The following is a 7981-nucleotide window of genomic DNA, read 5'->3' on the forward strand; positions in this document are numbered from 1 at the left end:
TACTAGAGTCGATCGGTTCACTTGCCGGTTAGTAGTTTAGTTAAGTTTAAGAGTCTAGAATTTATTACTTAGTGTCTAGATTAGCGTGTTTTTATATAACTACTTCCATATAGAGTTTATGATTCACTATCATTGGTGTGTCGACCGGTTTGCAATCGATCATTCCTATCTCGGTCAAGAGATCTAGTATATATTTTTCTGACATATAAAGATCACCCTTTTAGACCTTAGTACTTCAATTCCAAGAAAGTACTTTAGTCTTCCTAGGTCCTTCATTTCAAATTCTTTGAATAGATTTTCCTTTAATTTCTTCATTTCTTCTTCATCGTTCCCTGTAATAATCATGTCATCAACATATATTATTAAACAAGTTACAAGGTTACCTCTGTTTTTAAGGAAGAGTGTATGATCGGAATTGCTTTGACGAAAGCCATATCCCTTCATTGCTAAAGTGAATCTGCCGAACCAAGCTCTAGGAGAATGTTTAAGCCCATAGATAGTTTTTTTCAAATGACATACTTCCTTTGCTTTGAAACTTTCTGTGAACCCAGGTGGAGCTTCCATGTAGACTTCTTCTTTTAATTCCCCATGAAGGAAGGCATTCTTAACATCAAATTGATGAAGAGGCCATCCTTCATTGGCAGCGATCGAAAATAGGACCCTGATTGTGTTAATTTTGGCTACCGGAGAGAATGTTTCTTGGTAGTCAATACCATACGTTTTGGTATAGCCTTTAGCTACCAATCGTGTTTTGTATCTTTCAATAGTCCCGTCTGGTTTGCGTTTAATTGTGAAGACCCATCGACATCCTACCGGTTTCTTCCCTGGTGGACGGTTATATTTTTCCCATGTATCATTTTTTATCAGTGTCTTCATCTCTGTTTCCATAGCGTCCTTCCAGTTCTTGGATTTTAAGGCTTGTTCTACAGAGTTTGGAATTTGTTCAGCGTATAGAGAAGCATTAAAAGCTTTAGCTTCTTCGAATAGGTCTGCTTTGGCTATGTTGCTATTGGGTATCTGGAGGATTTGGATTGTTTATCCGGGGAGTATCTTTTTGCTGGTATTCCTCTGTTGACTCTTGGTGGGAGGACATATTTCTCGGCCGTTTCTTGTCTCATTTCTTCTTGTATAGGTTCTTGTTCCTCCTGCACTTGTTCTTCTTGCACTGTTTCCTGCATTATTTCCTGTACTATTTGTTCTTTTTCTAGTTCATGATTGTTAGATATATCAACATTTTCATGAGTCATATTTTCAGGTATTTGAGAATTACTTTCTCCAGATGTATGGTCAGGGGCATTTGGGTCTGGAACACTAATTGAAGGCCCATTAGGTTGGTGTGAGTTCGGTGATTCATCTTGGTTATTATGATTAATTTCTTCAGATGATGAGACCCATTTTGGAACCCATTTTAACCAACTCAAGGTGTCATGTTCTTCCTCCCCCTGACTACTGTGTTGGGAGGTATAAAAGTACTATGTTTCAAGAAAGTCATAGTTCATGGTAGTGTATATGTGGCGCTTTGTTGGGCTATAACATCAATACCCCTTTTGGTTGACTCCATAGCCTACAAAAACACATTTTTCAGCACATGGGTCAAGTTTGCTTCGATTAATTTTGGGTATGTGGACAAAAGCAGAACACCCAAATATTCGTGGTTGAAGTGTTAGGGGTGGAGGTAATTTGGTGAATTCTGAAAAGGCTTGAAGAGGTGTTTTTAGGTCAAGGGCCTTTGTTGCTAGTCTATTGATAAGATATGTAGCGGTAGCAAGAGCTTCGAGCCAGAAAGATTTTGGAACTTGGGATTCGATCAGAAGCGCTCGGGTTATTTCTAGTAAAATACGATTTTTCCGTTCAACGGTGCCATTTTGCTCTGGAGTGTGGGAACACGATGTTTGGTGAATAATTCCTTTTGTTTGACAAAATTGTTTCATATAATCGTTAACGAATTCCCCCCATTATCGGAACGAATAACTTGGATATTAGTTTTGAATTGTGTTTGTATCATGGTATAAAACATAGTAAACTTATCAAACACTTCAGATTTATTTTTTAAAAAATAGATCCATGTCATACGGGTACAATCGTCAACAAATGAAACAAAAAATCGAAAGTGTTGCCCCCCAATAATTGTTGCTGGTCCCCAGACGTCTGAATGAATAAGTGACAAAGGTAAATCAGTTTTTGTGTTGTTTGGTTTAAAGGTATGTCTATGATTTTTCGCCAGGATACATGTTTCGCAACTTAATGTTTTATTACTAGGAAATAATTTTGGAAATAAAATATGCAAATAACCGATAGATGGATGTCCTAATCTCCTATGCCATAACCACGCTTCTCTATTTATTTTCCCATGGGCTAACATCGCAGTACCATGGTGAGTCACTTCATCCACATAATATAACCCATGGCGTTCAGTGCCACACCCAATAATCGATCCCGTTATAATATCTTGTAAAATACAGAAGGTTGGATGCATTAAAACTGTGCAGTTTAATTCCTTTGTCATGTGACTAATGGATAATAATTTATGTGACAACGAAGGAACATACAGACAGTTTGAAAGTTTTAATGTGGGTGATATTTCAATAGTTCCTCCTCCCATAACAGGAACTATTCCCCCATTGGCGGTTTTTATGTGATCAATTTTAGTTTTAGAATTTGAAACAATGTCGGATAATTCAAACGTCATGGTGTCGGTAGCACCACAATCAAAAATCCATGATTTATCTTTTAATTTTTTTACGTGCATTGACCATATTAACCTCTCCCATGGTTAAGTTATTTTTGTATAAAACATGATCTTGAGAGCTTTTCGAGACAAATAAATCCAAATTTTGGCCCGTTTCACAAAAAACTGATTCTTTCAGATTATTATTAAAGTTAACGAATTCTATAGGGGTTTTACTAAAAAAAAGTAGAATCTTCAATGGTTGTTTACACATATCAAATTCTATAGGGCATATCTTGGAATTAATATGTTCTTTAAGGGGTTCATTTAGAATATCTAGAACTTGAGGGTTAATAAAATTAGGATCACAAATGCAAGGGTTTGAGATTATCTTCTCAAACCTTTTACTTCCATTAGCGCCGCTCAACACAACTGCAGTGGTGAATTGATTGATATCTTCTTTTTTGGCATATGCTACCCACCAAAGGTGCTCTTTCTTTCTCCAATTTGTCGCTGGTCATCACCGGTGTGGGTGGCTTCAGAGCCGTCGGCGGTGGCCGATTCCTTCTTTCTTTTATCTACCGGAGATGATGAATCAGCCGGCTTCCACCCCTGGCCTGATCCGTTGGTAATAAGGGTGGCAAAACAAACCCAAATGGGTTGTTCTGGGTCAATTTGGATAACTTTTAAAATTGAGATGGATCAGGATGGATCAAAAGAATTTTGAAAGAGGGTTAAGATGGGTTGGGAAAATACTAGTGACTTTTGGTTATAGGTTAGAATGGGTTTGTTTATGGGTTAGAATGGACTAAAACAAGCTTTATCCAATTTTATTTCAAACAAAACCCACTGAACCGAATAGAAATCGAGAAATCGAAACCGAAATCATTGAAACCGAACATATACCGAAACCGACTGAAATGAAAAAAAAAAGCAAAACCGAAGCGAAAAAAAACTAAAAAAACCGAACCTGAACCGAGACAAAGCCAGATTTTTTTTATGAACGAGGAAGATGGAGGAAACATTTTAGGTATTTTACTTTTTGCGTTTTCGATTTATATTTTGAGTTATTATTTTTTTATTATTTTTTTTGAATATTTCTTTGAGGGTTTTTGAAACCCTTTATATTTTAGCCTTTACTTACTTCAAGATGAGTTAACTTTATCCATGTTGACCCATACCTATTCTAAACCGAATAAAACCGAGAAATCGAAACCGAACAAAAACCGAAAAAATTGAACCGAGACGAAACCGAACAATACTGAAACAAGAAAAAAGCAAAAATTAACCGAAAAAAACCGAACCGGAACCGAGACAAAACCGAGAATTTTTTTTAATGAACGAGGACGACGGGGGAGACATTTTAGTTATTTTAGTTTTTGCGTTTTTGATTTATATTTTTAGTTATTAATTTTTTATTAAATTTTTTAAATATTTTTTTGAATGGTTTTTGAAACCCTTTGCATTTTAACCTTTATTTGGGTAAAGATGGATTAACTTTACCCATCTTGACCCATACCCATCCTAACCCTCTATTTTAAAAATCCATCCTGACCCAAATTCATTCTAACCCATCATCCAAATCCAACCAAACCTACTCATATTGCCACCTCTAGTTGCTAATGTTAATTTTGTGGTTTTGAGGTTTTGAGTTTGAATCGGCCATGGTTATTGGACCGTAAGGTTTTCGAGGTTACCGGACAGGTTACCGCCTGAATCAGACATGGCCGCTTGTCCGAGGTTTGGTTGGTTGGTTTATTTGGGCAGCGATGTATATGACGAGTAGTAAGATCCTATGATTGTTAACACTGCTTTGATACCATAATGGTTATGATAATCAGAATACAAGAAAGAAGAGAAGAGACAGATTGAACACTTTTATATTGTTGATATTTCTACTTCTATTACAAAAGAGAATGAGAAGAAGTTAAATACTAAGGCTTAATTTGCCTTTACAAGGAAATGGTGCAAAAGATGGTAAACAACCCATGAATCAAGCTTCCAACGGTAAAATAAAAGTTTGTCAATATCTCCTAATTTGGAAAATGATAACATAGATGATCCCCTCTAATATCATATATTTTGGTATTATTTTTCTAACATTATGCATTACGTTTTCTCATACCCTCAAGAACTAAAGCATACAACTTATTTATAGAGATGTTTACAAACGGAAACAAACATATAAATAACTTAACACAGCATGTAGCAGAAAGCTAACTAATACAAATACTCTAATAAAAGCTTATTGCAACAAGATAAGAACTTATGTGCTCTCATACTATATTATTATGAATTAGTTATCAGGAAAAAACTTTGGCTCACAAGATGGATGGGTATGGGGGTGTAAATGATTTGAAATGCGATATATTACGATCACGCAGCATCATGAAACATATCATGGGACAAACGAGGGGTAAGAAGAACATCAAGTGGGGTTGTTTTGCAGCCAGTTTGTCCCGGACTTTCAGCCATATCAATTGGTTCATTTGAAGGTTTGTTTATCACAAATTGTTGAATCACATTGGCTAATGTTAAAGGCGCAACCTTTAAGACAAAGAAAATACCGGGACACATTCTTCTACCACTACCAAAGGGAAGCATTTCAAAACTTTTTCCTTTAAGATCAATATCCTTGTGGCTTGTCAAGAATCTTTCTGGTCTAAATTCAGAAGGATTTGTCCATATATTTGGATCACGTTGGATTTTCCAAATATTTACAAACAAGCGTGTGCCTTTTGGGATGTTGTAGCCACTCACGATGCAATCCTCCATGGACTCACGAGGAATGGAGAGCGGTCCAGCTGGGTGTAAGCGCATTGTTTCTTTGATAACGGCATCGAGGTAAACTAAGTTCTTTAAGTCTGACTCCTCCACTAGTCTGTCTCTTCCAACATGTTCATCAATTTCATCTTGGACAGCTTTTAACGCGCTTGGGTTATTAAGTAGCAAAGATAAAGCCCATGTTAAAGTCACAGCTGTGGTGTCCGAGCCCGCAACTATTATTCCCTGCACAATTGAAGCGACCGTGAATGTTGTTGCATTTAATTATGAGCTACATGGACTTAACTTAAGCAGATAACGATACGGTAATTAATCATGGTTAATTAAGCTTACCAAACTTGTGGCTTTGATAACTGTATCATGGTCATAGCCTGGGAAATCCTCTTCAGTGGCATCTTGAAGAGCCGAGATCAACACATCCATGAAGAGCTGGTCACCTTCTTGTTGTGTTGAGCTAGACTCTCTCTCTCTCTTTCGCCTCCTTAACCATCCTTCAACGATGCTGTCAATTTCTTTACCCGTCTTCTTCATTTCATTTCATATCCTCCCAGGTCTAAACCATTTGTAAAGGGGAGGAAATCTGACGCAACAAACGCAGTTAATAACTCAAAGAATTTCTTTACCGAATTTTGAAATCGAACTCCTTCTTCATCGTTGTGGTGGAACCTATGCCCTGTGACAATCCTCATAAGAAGGTTAATTACCAAGTTTCCAAACCATTGTTGCATGTCCACCTTTATCATATCTGAACCTTCACTGTCTTTGTTCGTACGCCACATCTCGTAGATATCCTTCGTGGATTCTCTAATTTCTGAAACTCGAGTGTGCCCAAGCATCTCAACTCGTCTTTGAGAGAGAGCCTCAAGCGTAATGATTTTGCGAGCTTGTCGCCAATAAGGACCATACGGAGAAAAGGGGAACGAGGCATAGTTAAAGGCAATGAGCTCTATTGCCTTTGATTTGGGTCGCGTTGCAAAGGCCTTGTCGTTTGTAGTAAGGCACTCTTTAGCTACTGCCCCGCTGCTCACAACCAAAGCTTGGTGAACACCAAGCTTGATGGTAAAGATAGGGCCATACTTATCTGCCATGTCACCTAAAACATGCTGAGGTATACGGGATCCACCGAGAAGGTGCAAGTGTCCGATTATAGGCCATGCACCCTTTGCTTGAGGTGCCGCAGGGTTCTTCACTATGTTTGCCTTCTTTCCCCTAAAGACCCGAAGCAGAAAAGCTATTATAAAAACAACAAGAATGGATGTTAATGTTGTTGAAAATGAGAGAGTATGGAACTCCATGTTTTCTATATGCTAGGCGAGTTAATACACAATTGATAGCGGTCCTAAACAGGAGTATATATAGCTAATCGAGAGGTGGTAAGTCTTGTATTATATTATATTATATTCATAAATCTTTGAAGAATTCCTGATCTATTAATACGTGTTTAAAAATAGGTTGCTATATGAAAAGTAATATATCACAATTACGGTCTTTTTCATATTATCAATATTTTTCGGCGGTCAGTGATAATTAACTAACGTATGCCATGACATACGCTAGTTACATGCGTAAATGAACGCTAAGGTTTGATGATTGTGGATGCTTTTCACCTTCTCTCTCTCACACACACATATATATATAAAATAGGTCGTTATTGTTACTTTAAACCACAAGACTTTATGAATAAAGGCTTTAACTCTTGGTTTTCAACGTGATAGTGAAAACACACGTAGACGTAGATAACCGGCTAACCGACCTCAAGTCATTTAAAAACCTAATAGACGTAGAAAACTATTGTTTTAATTCATCATAATGTAATGATATTACTATATTAGAAGAAATAGAGGAATGCTGAAATGTTCGAGTGACTTTGATCTTAATTACTCTGATAAACATGGCAGTTATTTTAGACAACTGCGAGAACTTTTTAAAGATTTTATAAGGAGGATGACAATGGATCGGGTTCGAGCCGGGTATTACTATTCTTATACCCATACCCGATTGTAAAATTCAGTCTCATACCTGACCCATTATCCGTCGTGTAATTATCCGTCAGTTATCGGATATATCTGTTAGTTGTTAAGAAAAATTTCCTTTTAGGATTTCCAAGTATATTTTTTAACATTATAATTATCGTATATATATATATATATTAATTATATATAAACCATTACAAACTAGTTACGTTACGGCGTTACCTAAGTATAATCATTATCATAAATAAATAAAGTACTTTAATTATTATATAATTTTATGTATAAATTTAATAACATATAAAATATAAATAATATTTTTTAAATACATATCTTAAATACAAAATAATTTATTATTTATTATTTATTTTATTTTTTTTTGTATAATCAACCTACAAAAATAAGTGTTATTAGATGAATGTTAAGAAAAAATAAAATTAATAATTAACAATCTCGGGTTTATAATTCGATTCGAGTATATAGTTCGGGTAAACGGGTATGTGTTTTCAGGTAATCGGGTCGGTTATTATCAAATCTCATACCCAGCCCAATGTTTTGT

At 36.1% G+C, this 7981-nt stretch overlaps 1 pseudogene across 1 annotated transcript; it reads right to left on the reverse strand.

Annotated features, from left to right (window-relative positions):
• Positions 1 to 4992: 4992 nt before the first annotated feature.
• Positions 4993 to 6747, reverse strand: LOC143608830 (strychnine-10-hydroxylase-like; annotated as a pseudogene). Its single transcript, XR_013149333.1, has 2 exons — positions 5786 to 6747; positions 4993 to 5677 (listed from the first exon to the last, which is right to left on the reverse strand). The product of XR_013149333.1 is annotated as a strychnine-10-hydroxylase-like (transcript).
• Between the last annotated feature and the right edge of the window lie 1234 nt (positions 6748 to 7981).

Source organism: Bidens hawaiensis, unplaced genomic scaffold, assembly GCF_021521415.1.
Source record: "Bidens hawaiensis isolate Kalapana, Puna unplaced genomic scaffold, B.hawaiensis_p1.1 tig00002181_1, whole genome shotgun sequence".
Taxonomy (NCBI): domain Eukaryota; kingdom Viridiplantae; phylum Streptophyta; class Magnoliopsida; order Asterales; family Asteraceae; genus Bidens; species Bidens hawaiensis.